General features: G+C 38.6%; 1 protein-coding gene across 3 annotated transcripts in view; it reads left to right on the top strand.

Annotated features, from left to right (window-relative positions):
* Window positions 1–22,786, top strand: part of AUH (AU RNA binding methylglutaconyl-CoA hydratase) — a 195,622-nt gene that overhangs the window by 80,713 nt on the left and 92,123 nt on the right. The gene's annotated exons all lie outside the window — the stretch shown is intronic.

Raw genomic sequence — 22,786 nt, 5'->3', positions numbered from 1 at the left:
TCTATAAAATTCAGAAGATTACTTTTGGTGGAGCATTTAACTAGAGGGGTAATTGTAGGACTGTTTTTACTAGACTCTAAGTAAGAAACATATCTGGTTTGGTCCAGTAAACACACAGGACTAGGTGAGTTATCAAAAGTTCATAGTTTCTTTCTATGTGCACAACAGTTTGATATCGTATTATTAAAAAAATTCCTGATTTTGGGCTGGGTGTGGTGGCTCACACCTGTAATCCTAGCACTCTGGGAGGCGGAGTGGGTGATTGCCTGAGTTCACTAGTTTGAGACCAGCCTGGAGCCAGAGCGAAACCTCCTCCCTAAAAATAGCTGGGTGCTGTGGCCGGTGCCTGTAGTCCCAGCTACTGGGGAGGCTGAGGCAAGAGAATCATTTGAGCCCAAGAGTCTGAGGTTGCTGTGAGCCATAATGCCATGGTACTCTGCCGAGGGTGATAAAGTGAGACTCTTGTCTCAAAAAACAAAAAAAAGAAAAAAGAAAAAAACTAAATTCCTGATTTTACCTGCTAATGAGTGGATTACTACTTGGATTTGAAACTTCACTATTCCATATCCATTAGCAAGTATGTCTTAGAGACACTTAACACTGTTAAAAGGGTGAGGGGAGATTTACCCTTTGCCCTAAAAGTTTGCCAAAAGATCAACTCACAATTAAGGCAGATTAATAAGAGGAAGGATTTATTTACTATGCCTGTGGGGAGAAATCACAAGAGTTAATTACCCAATTTTCTGAAGGAGTTCAGATAGCTTTTATACCAGCCTTTCAGAGGGGAGGGGAGAAACTGAGGTAAACAGTTGGCAGGGAGGTTGCTGGGTTTCTCCACCAATGGATGGGGGAGAAATAGATTGACTTGTAGATTTACCTGGGAGACTGGTATTTATGACCCGAACGGTTTGGGCCAGGTCCACCTACATCCCTGACCCTCATTCCTGAAATATTTTGAGATAATAGGAAGGGAAAAGGGGTGTCAGTTGTCTCCTTTGATCCTCTCATCTGGCCAGTCCAGTTTATGCAGATAGAGGGAAGGTTGCCTCCAGTGTTTCTTGACCTTGAATGGCCTTCAATTCAAAATTTTCTTTATCCCAGGGGGTCATATTTTGGGGTGAAATTTCCTTAGCTCTTTCACTGTCAATAGCAAAAAGCTGAAAAAAAAACAAATTTTAGTGACAGGTGAGTGGATGAATGAATGCTTTGGTACATTTGTACAATTGGATAATAGATAGCATTGTGTATTAATGATGAATATATACATTTAACAACAGGGAAAAATCTTTGAAATATAATGTTGAATTAAAAGTAGTAAGGTAGTGCCTGTGGCTCAGTGAGTAGGGCACCGGCCCCATACACTGAGGGTGGCGGGTTCGAATCCCGCCCCAGCCAAACTGCAACAAAAAAATAGCTGGGCGTTGTGGCAGGTGCCTGTAGTCCCAGCTACTCAGGAGGCTGAGGCAAGAGAATCACCTAAGCCCAAGAGCTGGAGGTTGCTGTGAACTGTGATGCTACAGCACTCTACCGAGGGTGACAGAGTGAGAATCTGTCTCAAAAAAAAAATAAATAAATAAAAGTAGTGAGGTATAATGTTTATAAAACTAAAAGCAGTTTAGGGATGTGTAAGTATATAATGAGATTAAACACATACAAACTTAATGGTTGTCTTGGAAGGCAGGTAGAAGGGTACAGGGGCAGAAGGTGTTCTCCTAGATCTAGTTTTGAGTGGCAATTGGGTGGGATTTTGTTATTATTATGCTTCATTACTAAAAGATGTAAGCATATGCTTCATCTTCCCTCTATGCTTCATTACTAAAAGATGTGCCCAGAGATGGTGGTGCCCATAGGGAGCAGAGTTTAGATGGGGTTTAGACCAGGAGGGAGCAGAGAAGTTTAGGTCAGGTTTATTGAAAGGGCTGTTAGAGACCCCTTTTGTATAGGGTTTTAGGGGGTGGGCAAATTCCACAGCTTGCCAGAAGGGCTTTGGTGAGTTAGGGTTCTTTGATGTGAACTTTGGGGGCAGGGGCTAACTATGGTCTTTTGTGTCCTTTGACTTGGGGGGGGAGGGTTGTGTAGGGCTGTGTTAGGGTTAGGTCCCCCCAATAATTACATGTATATGGATATATTGTTTATATGTGCCAAATTAGACAATACAATTAAGAGATTCATCTGTCTTGAGACCTGCAAACATATCTTATTTTTTGAGTATTTTTTCCTTATATTCTTGTTTTGTATTCTCAAGAAAAGTTAGAATTCTACATTTTAGAAAATATATCTTAGGTTTAAGGTTATTCAAAGGGAGAGAAAAAAACCTTTGCATGTCGACAAAATGAGTTTATGGACCAGATACTGCACAGAGGACTCCATTTTTCTTCTCGGCCCTTATTGCACTAGTTCTCACATGGGCTGTTTATTTTCTGAGAGAAGAGCTTCCTAGGTTTATTTTTTCCTTCAGAGGAAGAGAGTTGGCTGGTGGATGTTCACGGATGCTGATGGTGGGAGTCCTGCCTTGAAGTGTTTAAAAAATGGTTGGAGACCATTGTTTTGGGCTCAGCTCCTGTACTAGCCCCAGCAAAGCAGCCCAAACCAAAATAGACACACTCATGCTAAATGCCACATAATCACACTAAGACTTAGGAAAGCAGGTGGATCTCCAGAATAGACCAGTTTTTCCTAAAAACAGGAGATTTCGGTGTGTACAAAGTCAGCTTAATAAGGAAGTGTCCTCTGCTTTAACCCTAAACAAAAACAATTTGAAGTAACCTGATGTTAATCAAGATTTTTCCCTCTCTTGTTCTGTTTTCTTGTTTCCATCTTACAAAATCCACTATTCTGTTCAGTTCTGTGGGAGCTTTCATTCTGTTTTGTAGAATAGAGACTGCCCCATTCATAAATTTCAGATGAAAGCTAATTAGATCTATAAATTTATTGTACTTTTGTCTTTGACAATTCTCAAGGGGCTGCTTTATATACAGACCTGACAGTGATTAAATCCCCTGGCAGTGGGGTGCTGGGATATGCCCACACTGACTCAAGGTGATTGTTTATGTGAGCTGGCTGTTAAACCAAGAGACACTGTAGCAGTATCCCTAGTGGTGCAGGTCAGGGTACATCCCTGCCTGTTGAGTACCACTTTTCCCTCTTGCTCCTTGTTCTATTTATATTCTCCACAACTGGAGAATTTCTCCCTGGGATCTGAAAGGCAAATGAACGTTCTTTTTGGCCATGGTGATTTCCTGCACTCTACTTGTTTTTAATGAAAGAGACTCTGTAAGAACTTAAGGGTACTGGATTTATTTGAAAAGTATACTGTTTTATTAAATGGAGATCAGAAAGGAGTTTTATATTTTGTTCAGAGTCACTGAATTTGTTACTTTAGTTTTTCTAACTTCTTAGAAAATCTATTCTTGAGAGCAGTAACTCAAATCCTAGAACAAAATTTAGTTCTTGTCTTCTTTTCAAAAAAATGATTCTTTTTTGAGATATTTTATTCAGTGGAGATGGTAAATTCTCATATTTCTAAAATGTTAAACATTGCTACTAGTTCCCTATTAAAATATGGAATATCTGGGTTGAAAGAATAATATTTTGAAATACTAAGGCATCAGCAAGGGTTTGCAGACATGAAATCAGGATCTGCTAATAGCTGTTGTCCCTTAATTTACCATTTCTTCTAGGACTTCTTTCCTGGTGTGTATCTTCTTCCCAGTTTTCTCTTGTGGCCGCGTGTATCACTGTTAGCACAAAATTTAGCAATAAGGAATGGGAGGGGTGGTGGATATGTTAGTTACTGGTGGCTGTCTTTTCCTGTTTTTCTTTTTCCTCTTTTCCTTTGTTTCCCTTTTCCTTTTCCCTTTCTTGAGACAGTCTTGCTCTGTCCCATGGGTAGAGTGCAGTGACGTGATCATAGCTCATAGAAACCTCAAGCTCCTGGGCTCAAGTGATCCTCTTGTCTCAGCCCCCTGAGTAGCTAGGACTGTAGGTACAAGCTACCACATCTGGCTGATTTTCTGCTTTTTGTAGAAATTGGGCCTTATCCTTGCTCAGACTGGTCTTGAACTCCTGGCCCCAAAGATCTGAGATTACAGGCATAAGCCACGCTTGACCTTATTTTTTTCTTTAGTAGAGATTTACCTTAGATAATATTTCATGAATAGCTGGAAAACAATTGTAGAATTCTCTCTTATTAGAAATTCTGAGAGGATAGGTTCTCTCAAATGGAGTCATCAAATAATTGCTACCTAATGGTAAAGAAATGTTTAAATGGAATTTTATATTATAGAAGCTAGTATGAGGCAAATGTGTTTTTATAAATGACCTTCTATAGTAATCCTTTAAAATGCCGGGCATTTCCAGCTTACTTTTCCTTTCTCTGAAGAGATAAAATCCCAAAAGCTTTAATTTAGTGTGTAATTGCAAAGCTGAATTTGTGTTGAAATGCAGATAACTATGTTAAAAGGGACAGATGACAAAATTTGTCTATTTAGCTAGTATTTTTTTTTTTTTGCAGTTTTTGGCCAGGGCTGGGTTTGAACCCACCACCTCCGGCATATGGGGCTGGCGCCCTAACCCTTTGAGCCACAGGCGCTGCCCTTAGCTAGTATTTTTTATCTAAAGATTTTGTTGTAAGATTTTACAAAAAAAATTTAATTTCGGAAAGTTTCACCTTCTCTGGCTAGTTGTTCTTTATGTGATAGAAGATCTGTTTATGTGCATTTTTCTGTAAGAGAAGGCTGTCTCTCTGGGTAAAATATACAAGAAAATATTTTTGTAAAGCTGAATGGAAAAATTCTGTATGGATAACCTGAGGTCAATTTTATGGGATAAACCTCTTCTCAATCAATGTTTCTCATTTTGTTTTGCTAGCATGTTTTTGAATTTTAGAATTGAGGCACATTTGAATTTTAGAATTGAAAGGCTCAAAGTAACATAAAATTTGTCACTAATTAGAAAAAAAATCCACAGTGTAAACGGATGCACACACATATCAGACTTTTATCTCAGCCGAGGTTCGTTCTTGGGATCCAGCTCTTTTCCTGCTCTATCCTAGCTATCTTTGCACCAAGGAGTGTTCTTTAATATTTTGGGAACCACAAGATCTTTCGTTTGTCATCTTTACCTTAAGCTCGAAGTGACATTATTATTTCAAAATATATGGTGCTCTTAGAATGTTACAAAATCTTCTCAGCTTAACATATTTTCAAAGATATTGCCAACAGATTATGTTTATTTTGTTGTAGAAAACTTAAAATTTCTTACATTATTTAAATGTGACGTACTCCTGAACTGTTTTGGTGGTGTTTGTTGAGGCTTGTGGGTTGAAAAAAAATCTCTTGATGTAGTGCTAGAATGTGGCTTCTAGTTTTCTCTATAAAACTGGTACTCCCCATAATCTTCTAAGAACCACAAATGGGGTTTTTCTTCACCTATACCTACCATCTGGCATAGTGACAGACACAGGGTAGGTACCCGATTGAAAGGGTAAATTGGTTGGGATCTTACCAGGTAGACGTGTTAGCAAAACAGTAATTCTTTCCTCTTATCTATAGATTTAACCCTGTCCTGGAATCCCTTTCTGTCTGCCTCTCTTTAAAATTCCAGAAATTATGCTAAACTTGCCTGAATCTGATCTCCTCTTTTACCCGAGCTCTCTGTTGCTCCTAGGATGCGACCAAGAATGATGGAATGAACGTGACAGACCAGTCCTTAATTGTCTGTTGTGATAGAAAATTAGAACACAGCTGCCTTTTTGCTAGCTTGGGGTGGGGTGGGGGTGTAGTTTAGGAATTCAGATTTTGCATGGGAAGGCATTGGTGCTTAGGGGACATCCAAGCAGAGGGAGTTTGGTGTGTAGGCAAGTTGTGCGAACTCAGGTAAATTTGGGATGTTGTGTGAAGTCATGACACTGGGAGAGACACCCAGGGAGTTGCTGTAGAGAGAAGTCTGCGGTCTGTGAGGTGTCCTGACGTTTAGAGGCCAGGGTGGGAAGAACCAGAGAGGTCAGCCAGAAGTGGGCAGGTAGGAAAAAAAGCAATATTCTGAAAGCTAAGTGAAGAAGGTGTTAGGAGGGCTTCATCACATGCTGCTGACGGGCCAAGTAAGGTGAACAGTAAGCACTGACTACTGGATTTTGCACCTTGGGTGTTACTGATGATTTTAACAAGTACTTTTTGTAGAGGAGCGTTGGGGCTATGGGCAGCTGCTTCCCTGGCTGGCCGAGGATGAAACTCCATCCCTAGGGTGATTTTGACAGCCTCCTCCTTCCCCTCCTCCCCTTCTCCTACTGCTCTAATTTTGACTGTTGGGCTTTTTGGTGTGGGTCAAAACACTGGTTAACTGAAACTTGCCCAGATATGGATAAGTATTTCCCATGACTTGACTTCTTATAAATAAACTTAATGAGGCCATTGGGAAAGTTTTTCCTCAGAAGTATGTATATACATTTCTGTGAAGCATAACATCTGATTTATCATAGCGTAGTAGAAATCTCTGACTACTCAGAATCTTTGAATGTGAGTAAGGTATGAATAATTCCTCACCAAGGTTTAAAGTATTCACGTTTGTCGCTCAAAGCATTGTCCTTATGTTCATTTTGATTTCGTAAGATGTTAAACTAAGGGATGTGCTTGTCCACTTAGAACTCTTCCTTGTATCTCGCTTTATGACTTAGAGGTTCCTGAATAATGAGCACGAAAGAGCTTCCGTAAATTCTAGGTGTGTTTTCCCTCTTAAGCTTTTCATTTGATTTAGGGTATCTGATACTTAAAAAAATCCAGAGATGATTGATCTTTTTAGACTTCAGTGGTTCATCACAATTTTATACAAGAAATAGCTTTTTTAGGTATTTTATTTTTTGTTTCACTTCATCTGAAAACTAAACCCTAGCTTATTTAAAAATTATTTAATCAGTGCTACAGCAACTGTTATAATACAATTAGAGATTATACACTATTGTAGTTTGTTTACTACTGCCTCAGTTATTACTTTACTTTTATTTTAGATGTGTTAAGAATTACTTAATAAAGAACATTTTCAGAGTTTGCAGAATTGTCATTCTGCCAGGTAGACCTGAAATGTTTGTTTCTTTTCACCATGTTTTTTTTTTTGTTTGACAGTTAAGATTTTTTTTAAAAAATATGTAATTAATGTAGTTAAAGTTGAGTCAATTCAGCATGTATTTTATTAACACTTTTTAATTTTCCTATATACCTAATTTGAAGTAATGACTAGAAATTAGGTGTGTATTAGGTGTGTGAAAGATTGGTTGGTAGAACAATGGTGAACTGTATTGTTTTTTTCCACATAGTGATTTCAGATCTCAATTTTAGTTTTCTTTATCCTCTTGTCAAGAATGATGGAGAAGGAAAACAAGTATCTAGGCGTCAATTCTTTTCCTTTACAAGTTGCTAACATCTGTCTCCTGTTGAATCATAGTTTCATCTATAGTTAAACTTCATAATTTATGATTTATGTCTCTCTCTTTCCTTTTTTGGAATTTTGTTGCCTTTGCTCACTTTCGTTGGACATTAATTGCATAAAGACTTTTGACAGTTTTTGTGAAAATGATATCATTTTAGCAGGAGCAATGGTGTTTAAGCTCTGTCACTTCAAAATATTAGTACTACTCTGGAATATTCTAAGATTTGACAAGAATTCAGTTTAATTGTTTTGGCCCTTCTATGAGTGTTAGCTTTTAATTCCTTAAAGAATAGTTGAGTATGTGTTTAAACATTTAAACATTTAAACATTTAAAACTTTTCAGCAGCTAGCCTTTGTTTCTTTCTCTTGCACATAAGTAATTATTGTTAATATGCTAATTTATATGTACATTTTATGCCTTTTCCTGACTTTTTTTTACATGAATGTGTCTGTATTTACAAACAGAAGAATATCCCTCTTACGTAGCTGTTCTGCTCATTTGTTAAGACTGTAGATTTTTTTTAAAAAATTAAATCATAGCTGTGTACATTAATGCAATTTGGTGTGTTTTCTTTGTTTTTTTTCCTTTTATTTATTTATTTATTTATTTATTTTTTATTGTTAAATCATAGCTGTGTACATCAGTGCAATCGCCTGTACCCATTCTAAGATGCACCATAGATGTGGCCTAACCCATTACCCTCCTTCCACTAAAACCTCCCCCCTCCCTTCCCCTTCCTTGGCCCTTTCCCCATAGTCTTGTGCTATAGTTGGGTTATAGTCTTCATGTGAAAGCTATAATTTAGCTTCATAGTAGGGCTGAGTACATTGGATACTTTTTCTTCCATTCCTGAGATACTTTGCTAAGAAGAATATGTTTCAGCTCCATCCATGTAAACATGAAAGAGGTAAAGTCTCCATCTTTCTTTAAGGCTGCATAGTATTCCATGGTATACATGTACCACAATTTGCTAGTCCATTCGTGGGTCGATGGGCACGTGGGCTTCTTCCATGACTTAGCAATTATGAATTGGGCTGCAATAAACATTCTGGTACAGATGTCTTTGTTATATTGTGACTTTTGGTCTTCTGGGTATAAACCTAGTAAAGGAATTATAGGATCGAATGGCAGGTCTATTTTTAAGTCTCTAAGTGTTCTCCAAACGTACTTCCAGAACGAACGTATTAGTGGGCATTCCCACCAGCAGTGTAGAAGTGTGCCCTTTCCTCCACATCCACGCCAACATTTCTGGTTTTGGGATTTTGTTATGTGGGCTACTCTTACTGGGGTTAGGTGATAATCTCAGAGTAGTTTTGATTTGCATTTCTCTGATGATTAAGGATGATGAGCTTTTTTTCACGTGTTTGTAGATCTTGCATCGGTCTTCTTTAGAGAAGTTTCTCTTCAGATCCCTTGCCCACCCTGAGATGGGGTCACATGTTCTTTTCTTGTTAATACATTTGAGTTCTCTGTGGATTCTGGTTATTAGACCTTTATTGGAGGTATAACCTGCAAATATTTTCTCTCATTCTGAGGGCTGTCTGCTTGCTTAACTAACTATGTTCTTGGCTGTGCAGAAGCTTTTTAGTTTGATTAGGTCCCAGTAGTGTATTTTTGATACTGCTTCAATTGCCTGGGGAGTCCTCCTCATAAAATGTTCACCCAGGCTGATTCCTTCAAGAGTTTTCCCTGCACTTTCTTCAAGTATTTTTATAGTTTCATGTCTTAAGTTTAAATCTTTTATCCAGTGAGAGTCTATCTCAGTTAATGGTGAAAGGTGTGGGTCCAGTTTCAATCTTCTACAGGTTGCCAGCCAGTTCACCCAGCACCATTTGTTAAATAGGGAATCTTTTCCCCACGGAATGTTTTTAATTGGCTTGTCAAAGATCAAATAACGGGGGCAGCGCCTGTGGCTCAAAGGGTTAGGGCGCCGGCCCCATATGCTGGAGGTGGTGGGTTCAAACCCAGCCCTGGCCAAAAACTGCAAAAAAAAAAAAAAAGATCAAATAACGGTAAGTAGCTGGATCCATCTCTTGGTTCTCTATTCTGTTGCAGACATCTACTTCTCTGCTTTTGTGCCAGTACCATGCTGTTTTGATCACTATGGATTTATAGTACAGTCTCAGGTCCGGTAGCGTGATTCCTCCTGCTTTGTTTTTATTGCTGAGTAATGTTTTGGCTATTCGAGGTTTTTTCTGATTCCATATAAAACAAAGTATTATTTTTTTCAAGATCTTTAAAATATGACAATGGAGCTTTAATAGGAATTGCATTAAAATTATATATTGCTTTGGGCAGTATGGACATTTTAACAATGTTGATTCTTCCCAGCCATGAGCATGGTATGTTTTTCCATCTGTTAACATCTTCAGCTATTTCTTTTCTTATAGTTTCATAGTTCTCTTTGTAGAGATCTTTCACATCCTTTGTTAGGTATACTCCCAGATTTCATCTTCTTTGGCACTACTGTGAAAGGAATAGAATCCTTGACTGTTTGTTCGGCTTGGTTATTGTTGGTATATATAAAGGCTACAGATTTATGGGTGTTGATTTTGTAGCCTGAGACATTGCTATATTCCTTGATCACTTCTAAAAGTTTTGTAGTAGAATCCCTAGTGTTTTCCAGATATATGATCATATCATCTGCGAAGAGTGAAAGTTTGATCTCTTCTGACCCTATGTGGATACCCTTGATCGCCTTTTCTTCCCTAATTGCAATGGCTAAAACTTCCATTACAATGTTAAAGAGCAATGGAGACAATGGGCAACCTTGCCTGGTTCCTGATCTAAGTGGAAATGATTTCAATTTAACTCCATTCAATACGATATTGGCTGTGGGTTTGCTGTAGATGGCCTCTATGAGTTTAAGAAATGTCCCTTCTATACCAGTTTTCTTAAGTGCTCTGATCATGAAGGGATGCTGGATATTATCAAAAGCTTTTTCTGCATCAATTAAAAGAATCATATGGTCTTTATTTTTAAGTTTGTTTATGTGTTGAATTACATTTATAGATTTACGTATATTGAACCAGCCTTGAGACCCTGGGATAAATCCCACTTGGTCATGGTGTATAATTTTTTTGATGTGTTGTTCGATTCTGTTTGTTAGTATCTTATTGAGTATTTTAGCATCTATATTCATTAGTGATATTGGTCTATAATTTTCTTTTCTTGTTGGGTCTTTCCCTGGTTTGGGGATCAAGGTGATGTTTGCTTCGTAGAATGTGCTGTGTAATATTCCTTCTTTTTCTATATTCTGGAAGAGGTTTAATAGTATAGGTACTAGTTCTTCTTTAAATGTTTGGTAGAATTCTGACGTAAAGCCATCTGGTCCTGGGCTTTTCTTTTTAGGGAGATTTTGTATAGTTGATGCTATTTCAGAACTTGATATAGGCCTGTTCAACATTTCCACTTCGTTCTAGCTAGGTCTTGGTAGGTGGCGTGCTTCCAGGTATTGGTCGATTTCTTTCAGATTTTCATATTTGTAAGAGTAGAGATTCTTGTAGTATTCGTTAAGGATTTTTTGAATTTCTGAGGGGTCTGTTGTTATTTCATCATTACCATTTCTGATTGATGAAATTAGAGATTTTACTCTTTTTTTCCTGGTTAGGTTGGCCAAAGGTTTATCTATTTTATTGATCTTTTCAATACAGAACATTTCATCCCCAAAACACTGAATACACATTCTTCTCATCAGCCCACAGAACATACTCCAAAATCAACCACATCCTAGGCCAAAAATCTAACCTCAGCAAATTTAAAAAAATAGAAATTATTCCTTGCATCTTCTCAGACCATCATGGAATAAAAGTTGAACTAAATAATAACAGGAACCTGCATACCCATACAAAAACATGGAAGCTAAACCACCTTATGCTGAATGATACATGGGTTATAGACGAGATTAGGAAGGAAATCACCATATTTTTGGAACAAAACAACAATCAAGACATGAATTACCAGAACCTCTGGGATACTGCAAAGGCAGTCCTAAGAGGGAAATTTATACCACTGCAAGCCTTCCTCAAGAAAACGGAAAGAGAGGAAGTCAATAACTTAATGGAATATCTCAAGCAACTGGAGAAAGAAGAACACTTCAACCCCAAACGCAGCAGAAGAAAAGAAATAACCAAAATCAGAGCAGAATTAAATGAAATTGAAAACAAAAGAATTATACAACAGATCAAGAAATCCAAAAGCTGTTTTTTTGAAAAGATCAATAAAATGTTTTCTTTGTTTTTAACCGAGTTACCATACCCTTTCTGTAAATTTCTGTTATTTCTCTTATGTTCTGCTTATAGTTGGGTTTTGCTTTATGATCTACATAGAGTCTTTTTCTTACTAGATGAATACGGCTCTTTTAAAAATACCAGTGTTTGGTATTAGTCCTGTCAGGATTTTCCGTGCTTTCTTTTTTTTCTTTTCTTTTCTTTTTCTTTTTTTTTTTGAGACAGCATCTCACTCATTCACCTTGTGGTTGAGTACCATGGCATTACAGCTTACAGTAACCTCAATTCTTGGACTCAAGCAATTTTCTTGCCTCAGTCTCCTGAGTAGCTGGAACTTCAGGCACCCACCACAATGCCCAGCTATTTTTAGAGGTGGGGTCTTGTGCTTGCTCCAGCTGGTCTTGAATTCTTTTTTTTTTTTTTTAACTTTACTAATTTTATGTTTTTATTATTTTTTTGAGACAGAGTCTCACTTTGTCACCCTTGGTAGAGTACTGTGGCATCATAGCTCACAGCAACCTCAAACTCTTGAGCTCAAGCAGTTCTTTTGCCTGAACCTTGCAAGTAGCTGGGACTATAGGCACCTGGCTATTTTTAGAGACCTTCGCTCTGGCTCAGGCTGGTCTGGAACTCGTGAGGTCAGGTTGTCCACCTGCCTCGACCTCCTAGAGTGCTGGGATTTATAAGCGTGAGTGAGCCACCGTGCCTGGCCTGGTCTTGAATTCTTGAGTTCGAGAACTCTTGAGCTCAAGCAATCCTCCAGCCTCCACCTCCTAGAGTGCTGGGGTTACAGGTGTGAGCTACCGCACCTGGCCCAATTTTCTATGCTTTCTGATATTAACAATTTAAAAATCGTCTTTGAGATTTTACTTTTTTTATGTTTACCTGGATGGAGTTGGAACACATTCTTCATAGTAAAATATCTTAAGAATGGGAGAAAAAAATATCCATTGCACTCAATATTATTATGAAACCAATATATAAACACACACTCATATGAATGATAAAACAAATACATTCTAGGGAGGGAGGGAAAAGGGGGAGGGCAATTTGTGGGATCTCACCTAATGCAAGGGTATATTTCAAAATAACTAAGAGTAAATTTTAAATGTCTTACCACAAAAAATAAGTAAGTGAGGTGGTGGTTATGTTAATCAGTTTGATATAAGCATTCCACATTGTAAATCAGATCATCACATTGTACCCCATAAATGTATGCAGTTATGATTTTAATTAGAAATTAATAAAAAAATCATCTTAACTAGGTTAGGTGCTTTTTGGTTTGCTCTGTGTATGGGTTTATTCTAATGTTAGTGATTTTATTTTTGTACTACCTCGTTATCTTTCTTATATAGTATGCGTGATCCATTATTTCCTAAGAAAGTTCTATTTACTTTCTATAATGTGTGATGACAAAATTGTTATATTTCCAATTTTAAAGTCTTTCCTCCCACCATATCTTCTTAAACTATTTTCTTTTTTTCTCTTTTGTTTTTATTTCAGATTAATAGGGGATACATATGATTAGGTTACATAGTTTATTTTAGTAAGGTTAAAATTCGGGTTGTAGTTGCGCCCTTCATGCAGGAAGTGTGAAATTACCGTGCAGTGTACTTGTTGAATGGGAATTTACCTAACCCCTTCCCCCTCACCCCCTTAATTGAATTTAATTGAGTTTTTCTCTCGTGAACATGCAGTTACTAGTCTACTGGTTCTAATAAAGTACTGAGTATGTGTGGTGCTTGTTTTTCCATTCTTGTGATACTTCACTTAGGAGAATGTTCTCCAAATCCATCTAGTTTGTTACAAAAGACATGACATCTCTGTCTATTTATGTCTAAGTAGTATTCTATGGGCTACATATACCACAATTTACTAATCTATTCATGTGTTGAAGGGCACCTGGGTTGTTTCCACATCTTTGCAGTTGTGAATTGTGCTGCTATAAAATTCTTGTGCAAATGTCCTTATGGAAAAATGACTATTTCCCTTAATAATGGGATTGAAGGATCGAATGGTAGGTCTACTTATGGTTCTTTGAGGACTCTCCATACTTCTTTCCACAGGGGCTGTACTACCAACAGTGGGTGAGTGTTCCCTTCTATCTGCACCCACAACAGCAGAATCTGGTGCTTTGGGACTTTGTGATTCTCATTGGGGTCAGGTGAATCTCAAAGTAGGTTTGATTTGCATTTCTCTGATGATTAGGGATGATGAGCAGTTTTTCATGTGTTTGTTGGTCATTTGTCCTCATGAGAAAAGTTTCTGTTTGTATTTCTTGTCCAGGTTTTAACAGGGTTGATTGATGTTGTTAATTTGCATGAATTTTTTTGTAGAATTTGGTTCATAGACCTTTGTTGGATTTGTAGCAAGCAAATATCTTCTCTCATTCTGCAGATTGTCTCTTTACTTTGTTAATTGTGTCCTTAGCTGTGCAAAAACTTTTTTTATCTTGATTAGATCCCATTTATTTGTTTTTGTTGTTGCTGTGATTGCCAGTCTTCTTCATAAATTATTTCCCAAGTCTGTTAAGATTAAGAGTTTTTCCCTGCATTTTCTTCTAGGGTTTTTATAGTTTCATGCCTTAGATTTAAATCTTCTATCTATCATGTAATCTTCTTCTATCTAATGTAAGAGGTGCAGGTCCAGTTTCTGAATTCTACCAAACCTTCAATGAAGAGCTTGTACCTGTATTGTAGAATCTATTCCAAAACATTAAGAAGGAAGGAACCCTCCCCAACTCTTCTTACAGACCAAATATCAGGAAAGGACACAACAAAAAATGAAAACTAAAGACCATTATCATTAATGAACATTGTTGCAAGAATACTCAATAAAATCTTAGCAAACAAGCTATGCATCAAAAAAATAATTCATCATGACTAGATAGGCTTCATCCCAGAGATGCAAGGTCGGTTCATAGATAGGCTTCATCCCAGAGATGCAAGGTCGGTTCAAGTTGTGCAAATCTATAAACATAATTCACTGCATAAACAGAAGTAAATACTATTTTCTTTAACAGTAGTTCTCTCCCTTTTCTGTGGGGGATATGCCTCAAGACCCACCAGTGGGAAACCACAGATAATACTGAACCTTAAAAACTGTGTACGTATATATCTATCATAAAGTTTAATTAGTAAACGCAGAACAATAAGGTAATTAACAAAAATAATAAAATAGAACAGTTTATAACAATATTCTGTAATAAAAGTCATGTGAATTTAGTCTTTCTCATAATATCTTATGGGGTACTATGCTAAGCCGCTGCCTTCTGATGAAGACCAAAAAGGCATGCAGTTTTATCATGCTATTCAGATTGGCTCACAATTTAAAACTTATTTATTCATTGTTTATATTTAGACTTATCTATTTATTATTTTTAAACTGAAGTTGACCCTACATAACCGAAACCCCAAAATGTGAAACGTCATATAATGGAGGAGTTACTATAATTTTAAATTTACTCATATTTCTATTACTTGGTTTAAGTTTTAAATTGTAATCTCTGTCAACCTTGTTTATAAAAAATTAGGAAATAAGTATACTTTCTTTTGTTGGATTTATCATTTTCATATCAGTCAGGTCATATCTTTTTTTTTTTTTTTCTGAGACAGAGTCTCACTATGTCACCCTCAGTAGAGAGCTGTGGCGTCACAGCTCATAGCAACCTCAAACTCTTGGGCTTACGCGATTCTCTTGCCTTAGCCTCCCAAGCAGCTGGAACTACAGGAGCCCACCACAACGCCCAGCTATTTTTTGGTTGTAGTTGTCATTGTTATTTGGTGGGCCCAGGCCAGGTTTGAACCTGCCAGTTCCAGTGTATGTGGCTGGTGCCCTAGCCACTGAGCTACAGATGCCAAGCCAGGTCATATCATTTTTAAAAAATAGATTTATTGAGGTATAGTGACATAAAGTAAATTGCACAAGTGTCAGTTTTGATAACTTTTGACTTGTGAAGACATCTCCACAATCAAGATAATGAATATATATCCATTCCTCCCCAAAATGTCCTCAGGGCCATTTGCAAAAACCTTTTTCTTGCCCCTCCCTACTATTCCCTGCCTATTCTCAGACAATTGCTGAACTTGCTTTCTTTTTTTTTTTTTGGTGGAGACAGAGTCTCACTCTATGGCCCTCGATAGAGTGCTGTGGCCTCACACAGCTCACAGCAACCTCCAACTCCTGGGCTTAAGCGATTCTCTTGCCTCAGCCTCCCGAGTAGCTGGGACTACAGGCGCCCGCCACAACGCCTGGCTATTTTTTGGTTGCAGTTTGGTGGGGGCTGGGTTTGAACCCGCCACCCTCGGTATATGGGGCCAGCGCCTTATGGACTGAGCCACAGGCGCTGCCCCTTGCTTTCTAATTAATTTCCATGTTTTAGAATCTTATATAAATGGAACATAGTAATTTTTGTATGTAGTTCACTAGCATAATTTTTTTTGACTTATCAATATTGTCTCATAATCCAATAGTTCCTTTTTATTGCTGAGTAGTGTTCCATCATGCTTTACGTACCACATAATGGATACTTGGGCTTGTGTCCATTTGGGGCTGTTAACACATAAAGCTGCTACATTTATAGATCAGGACGGCAAGTAGCACTATTGTGTAGTCAATTATTGTATTATCCAATGGATGGCCAAATTGTCTGGTTCTCTGTGGAGTAGCTGAGGTATCTGAGCTCTTCAAACTTCATTCTTCATCTGGGGGTTTGTTAAGAATACAGATTCTGTTTAGTAGGTCTGGAGTGGGACCTGAGATTTTACATTTCTAACAAGCTTACAGGTGATGCTAATGCTATTGGTCTACAAACCACACTTTGAAATAGCAAGGATACAGACCTGAGAGTTCATCAAGCACGGCAGTAATGGTGTATATATTTTTTTCCTGCAAGGTGAAAGTAAACAACTCATTCATAATATCATGGTATCTGGAAGTAACTATATTTGTCATGTTAAATAGCATTTTAAGTGCCAAGAGTATTTTTAGAGTTGGAACAGCAGTCAACAGTAGAAGCCATTACTCAGTTTGATTAATAAATGTAACCTTGCAGGTAAGGTTGCTGAGTGGGAACGTGTGGGGATTTAACCCTGCCTGCCTCTCATCTCTGCATTTCCCCCAGAGAAGCTTTATTTGATTTGGAATTTTGGTAGGAAAGGGATTGACCCTTTCCTATACAGGGTTGACCCTTTAGTATCCTGTATAGTCGTGTACTGGGGCACTGCCACACTGGATTTGGAGACACCCAAAGAAAACTCCAGACAGAACTCTATTATGGTCAACCGACTGGTGTTTTGGAGCCCGTTACCGAAATGGACCCAGTGAACTGTGATGCTGCTCCAGATCTCTAGAAATTAGTGGAGCACAAAGCCAGGCTGCTCAGACTCCTAGAGCCTCAGCATTTCCCTTTTCTCAGATACATGGTCACAGGTATGAGATGGGTGGCTTATACTGTTGCATCCTTCCTCAGGACTCTGGGCTGCAGTATGAGAATTAGTGATGGTTAAGAGCCAGACCACCAGTGCTCAAATCATAACAGTACCGGAAGAAGTTTTATCTTTTTTTCTTAGTAACCAAGTAAATTTATTTCTCTTTGCTGTATAAATTGATACAGCCTGAAAATACCTGTGTAAACACGCATGTGGGAGGGAATGCTAGCCTTTGGCAATTTATTCTGAATACAAGTAACACCTTCTGTAAGGAGTATTGCTGCTATCCAGCTATTTTTCATCACAAGTTGTAGAATTTCTCCATTTTATTTGGATTTTAACCTAGCGTTGGAATTGAGGTCTGATATTTAGACTACTGTTACCTTTGGCTTTTGGACATGTGTGGATTAAGGCCTGTGGTGCTTTGAGGCTCCTCGCTCTTGGGACTCCTGTCTTGTAGGCCCCTGACCTCACCTCTGGTGTGTCCATGGGCAGCCACACTGGCCCCTGCAGCAATTCTGGTGTGGGCCTGCAGGAGAGCTGAGGCCAAGCCAGCCGGCTGGCTTTGCTCAGGCCTTGTTTTGTTTTTGTGTTTCTTTAAAACCCAGTTACAGAAATGGGAGAACACAATGATGTTATGTGAAATATTAATGGAAATTAGGGATAATCAGGAATTCATTGTAATTTTGAGTGAACTTTGATTTTATTTCTGTTCTTGTAGAAAGATTTCAAATGTTCAGACTTTCAGCATACTACATGGGGCCTTTTTGTTGAAATGTTTGGTTTCTGTGTTTTGCATAGGAACACTCTACTTCAAGCAAATTCAAATTTAAAAAAAAAAATCATAGTTTGACTCTAGCGTATTTTTGCTATTTTGTTGTATATATGTATATAAGTGTATATGTGTGTATGTGTGAGTATATATATATATATATAGCAGAGGCCTTCCTTACAGCTGCCCCCTCCTTAAAATAGCAAAATATATAAAAAATTGATTTATATATATATATATATTTATTTTTATTTATTTATTTATTTATTTATTTTTGCAGTTCTTTTGGCCTGGGCCAGGCTTGAACCCGCCACCCCTAGTATATGGGACCAGTGTTCTACTCCTTGGGCCATAGGCACCGCGCAAATTGATTTATATTTTTCTAGAAGCAAATAACATATCTAATGTGTTGTATTTATTTGGGAGTTGAAAATAAATACTTTCCTTTCCCCCACCTTCATAGCTCTCTGCTTCCAGCTATCTTAGGCCGTTGGGTCCCACAAACTACCAAAGTGAGTCAGAGGCCTTCCTTACAGCTGCCCCCCTCCTTAAAATAGCAAAGAGTTTAATTGTTTGCTTTAATTATATTTTTAGGAGCATTTCAAAGGATTATTATCTTCTTTCTCATACCTGGCTCATTTCCTGGTACAGAACTCAAAATAGTATCTGATCCCGTTGGTTGCATAACACACTGAGTCATCATTTCTTCCTACTGCTGTTGGGAATAGCCATTACTCAGTGGCCTTGTAGTCCTGTCATGTTCATCTGCTCTCGTGTACAACTGCCATTTTGTTATTTCTTTGTTTCTTTAAAACTGATAATCTGCCATTCTCAAGATAGGTTTTATTGAGTTTCCTCGATGACTAAGTGCTTTCAAGTAGAAGAAATACTAGATGTAAAAAAAAACAAAACAAACAAAAAACCAAGCATAACAGGTAACTATGAAACCAGCATGTGCTTTGAGATGATGAATGTTTTTCTGAAAACAATTTATTGAAACAGACATCTTTTAGGGGAAAATTAGGATTTTGTATCGCTTTAGAATTTATGATATGGTAAAACAGCTAATATTTAATTTCTCATTGAATACTAATTAAGCTGTTCTACTTAATTCTCTAGTAGGAAAAAATTTATAGACAGCTTTTTATAATGCTAACTTCATTCATATTTGAAAGTACCAAATAGTTAACCTTTTTAATAATTTGAGAATATTAGTATCCCGTTTTCCTTGTTCTTTTTGTATAAGGACCCCCAATTCTTTATTATTTTGTCTTATATATTTCTTATAAGTTATGTTTACCATTGATATTTTTCTTACAAATTGTCAGGCCCCTGGTGCCTGAGTCTTGTTGCTCTTAGAATTCCTGTCCCCATCTTCAGGTCCCCAGCCCTCACCTCTGGTGTATCTCTTGGCACCTACCCTGGCTCCTTTTACAGCAGCTCTGGTGTGGGGGCCTTTAACAAAGCAAAACAAGCCCTGGCATTTTAAAATTTTATACCCTTGAGAAACTTAATTTCTCAAATTCTTAACTATCATATTTTAAAATAATTTTTATTAATTCTGAAAAATATAAGCACGTAGAAGAAAGCACTCTGATATCTATATTTAGAGTCACAAAAACCTGAGCATGCACTGACTGGTCTGAGCCCCCCACCCCTGCCTCAGCACGCTCACGCTCACGCTCCACTCATGAATAAATGCCACACTCGATTCACGTGGAACCTGGAACGTTCGTCCTCAGTGTGTGCCCGCTCCCTCCGAATTAGAGACAGCTGAGTGTCCTCTAATTCATACCTGCAAGATAGTGTCAGATCCCACAATGGAGAGCTCAGACCTGCAGAGTAGTAGGTTGTAGCCTGTACTTCACCAACTGGCTATATATTGACAATTCCCACGATATCCTCCTTAGTTTCAGTTGATTTGCTAGAGCACTAACAGAACTCAGGGAAATACTTTGCACATGGCCACACGTTTATTATAAAGGGTGTTACAAAGGATGTAGGTGAACAGCCGAGGAAGAGATGCATGGAGTGAGGCAGGGGAGAGGCGGAGCTTCCATGTCTCCTCTGGGTATCTCCTCGTGTTCATATCCAGAAGCCCTTCCAAACACTGTCCTATGGGGTGTTTATGGAGACCTCAGAACTGATTAAATCAGTAAGTAGTCAGCACTGATTAAATCATTGGCCATCGGCAATCAGCTTAACCTGCTACCCATGTGCCCTCCTAGGAGATTGAGGGTGAGGCTGGAAATCCCAATCCTGTAATCTTGCCTTGGTCTTCCTGGAGACCAACCCCCACTGCGAAACTGTCTAGGGTCCCCCAGCCACCAGTCATCTTATTAGCATGCTAAAGACACTCTTACCACTCTGGAGATTCCAAAGGGGCTGTATGGCTGGGAACAGGGATGAAGACCAAACGTGTATTTCATAATGTCACAGCCTCTGGCAGCTACTTAGAGAACACCTTAGCACTCATGCAGCACTTTCTCCGTGCACTCACTCCAGTTTAGAATTCATAATTCTTTCCTGTAGCTCTGTAGGACTATACTTACTTATTTTAGTATCAAAGAAAAGAGGTTAATAATAAAGAAAAGTAGGCAAAATGCCACATTTAATTTAATAGAGGGGGCAGAGGCATTGAAAACTCTGCAGGTTTGTCCTGGAGTGGCAAGGAGGCCATTGGGCAGCACTGATAGTGAAGGCTTTGACAGAAAATATGTACAGAGTGCCATGGAAGCATAAATGAAGAGACACTTACCTATAAAGACAAGTAGGGACTAGCCAGGCATTCCAGGTGGAGCTGTAAGTTGTACACGCAGAGTCCTGATGGGAATGACTTATGGGGGGCTTTCCGTAGGTGGGGGCTCGAATAGAGTGTCTTTCTGAGGTTGGATAAAAAAGACAGTAGGCAGAACTTAGTTCCAGGAGCCTCCCATGCCATGCTGAACATTTACTGTATTTTTGACGATGGAGTAAGTCATTCTACAGTTTTAAATAGGGAATGAGCATGTGCTTGCATTTTAAGAAGATTACTTTATAGGAAATGGGGAAGGTACATCAAAAGGCTGCAAACTGCAGGCGAGGATCAATCGGGAATTCTTGCTGGTATGAAATGATGGGACTCAACTCTGGCAGTAGAAAAGGGATGGAGGCTTGGAGATTTGTGAGGTATAAGGGCTTAGAAAATAATTGGATATAAGGGTATTGGAAAGGAGAACTTCTGGGACTTAGTGTATAACGTTGTTGCTAACCAAAATAGAATCTAGAAGGAAGATTGAAAATAAATGGATTGGGACATGATAAAGATGTAAATGGGTGTGTCTAACAGGTCGGTGGCTGTACAGGTGCAGTTTGGAGAGATTCAGATTTGAGGTAGAGATTTGGACATCATTGGTATTATAGGCAGTAGCAAAATTTGTAGGTGGGAATGAGAACTCCTATGTAGAACTTGTATTCAGTGAGAAGGCTGAGAAATCACCAGAGGCAGGTGGGAAGGCAGGAAAAGATGAGGGACCCAGTAGGCAAGTGAAGAGAGGAATTAAAGGAGGGAGCGTGCACTGGATGTTGCTGGTGACTGATGCAGGAACAGTCCCAGTGGTTTGGAGGTGAGTGGGTACAGGTACCATGGACATATGTACTCTACTCCTCCCAGAAGCCAGTCTGTAGAAGGCGATCTGGAGGGCCTCAGGCAGGCCTAAGGAAAGGTTTGGATGGGAGAGACTTGAGATTGGAGAGGTCACAGATTGAGAGAGTCTGGAAATAGATAATCTCTCTGGCCAGAGATTAGGAAGGAAGATGGGGCGAGAGAGGATAACAAAGTTGTTCTATTTCACTTACAGTAGCCTGAGATGACCTTGGGAACCACTTGGATTAATTTGCCATTGATTTTTCTTTGCTTTTTTTTCCACATAAAATTATTAGATATTATTTGCACATTACTCTCATTTACCAGCAGTTAAAGCTGACGTGGCTGTCTGGTATTTTCTTTGCACATAGTGCTGGAGAGCACCTTTTGAATGTGTCCTGTCCTTTTAAGTCCCTACCTCCCCCATAAATGTTCAGACAGGAACAAATAGTGAAATATGGCCTGAGCCAAAGCCCTGGCCACCCTCGCTCTTCCAGATGTGCCCTGCCTCCTGTGGCAGTGCCTGTGTGTGCTCCTTCCCGTCCTTGTCAGGCTGGATCTCAGAATGGGGCTCAGTATGCTGCAGCAAAGTTGGATGTTTTAAAAGGGGTCAAGGAGTGAGCCTCTGTTTGGGAATTTCATGTATGGAAATAGCTAAGAGAGAGATTGGGGGTGGGGGGGCAGTCATTTTTAAAATCCATATTCTGTTTATCTATTAAGCTTGGCCAGCCTAGCTGCACATTCCCACAGTCAGAAATAAAATTAATGGAAAGGGTTTTGCTTCACAGAATAAGTAACCCAGCCAGGTACTTACTGAACTAGTTATAAAAATGAAATGTAGTATGTTATAATTTACAAAAGCCACATTAACACAGTACTCTTTCTAGACTCACGAAAGTCCAGTTTTGAGCTCTGTGACTGGTTGATCCCTTCTAGTCATGCCTCTGGGCAGGTTCTTAAGGCTTCTTGCCTCTGAAGTGGTAGAGCCTGGTGGCTGCCAACTCCATTTGTAGTGCCAGTGTTGCCGACTAAGTGACAGAACTTGATGGCTGAAGCCACAACCACCACTTGAGTGTTTTCTTTCTTGTTTGAGCAGATGTCACTTCTTTGAATGAGACTCTTTCTTTCTGAGCACTGAAGTAAAGGATCATGAATTTCACTATTATACATAAGTCATTTCAACTTGAAATTTGTATGAACCAAATATCTCATAGAAAATTTTAGGCTTTTTGATTAAAAAGTCATAGAACTGTGATTCCATTAATTCAACAAAAAATATTTATGAAAGTTAACTCAGTAAGGCTTAAG

Source organism: Nycticebus coucang, chromosome 2, assembly GCF_027406575.1.
Source record: "Nycticebus coucang isolate mNycCou1 chromosome 2, mNycCou1.pri, whole genome shotgun sequence".
NCBI classification, from domain to species: Eukaryota; Metazoa; Chordata; class Mammalia; order Primates; family Lorisidae; genus Nycticebus; species Nycticebus coucang.
This window is presented reverse-complemented; position numbering and strand designations above follow the sequence as displayed.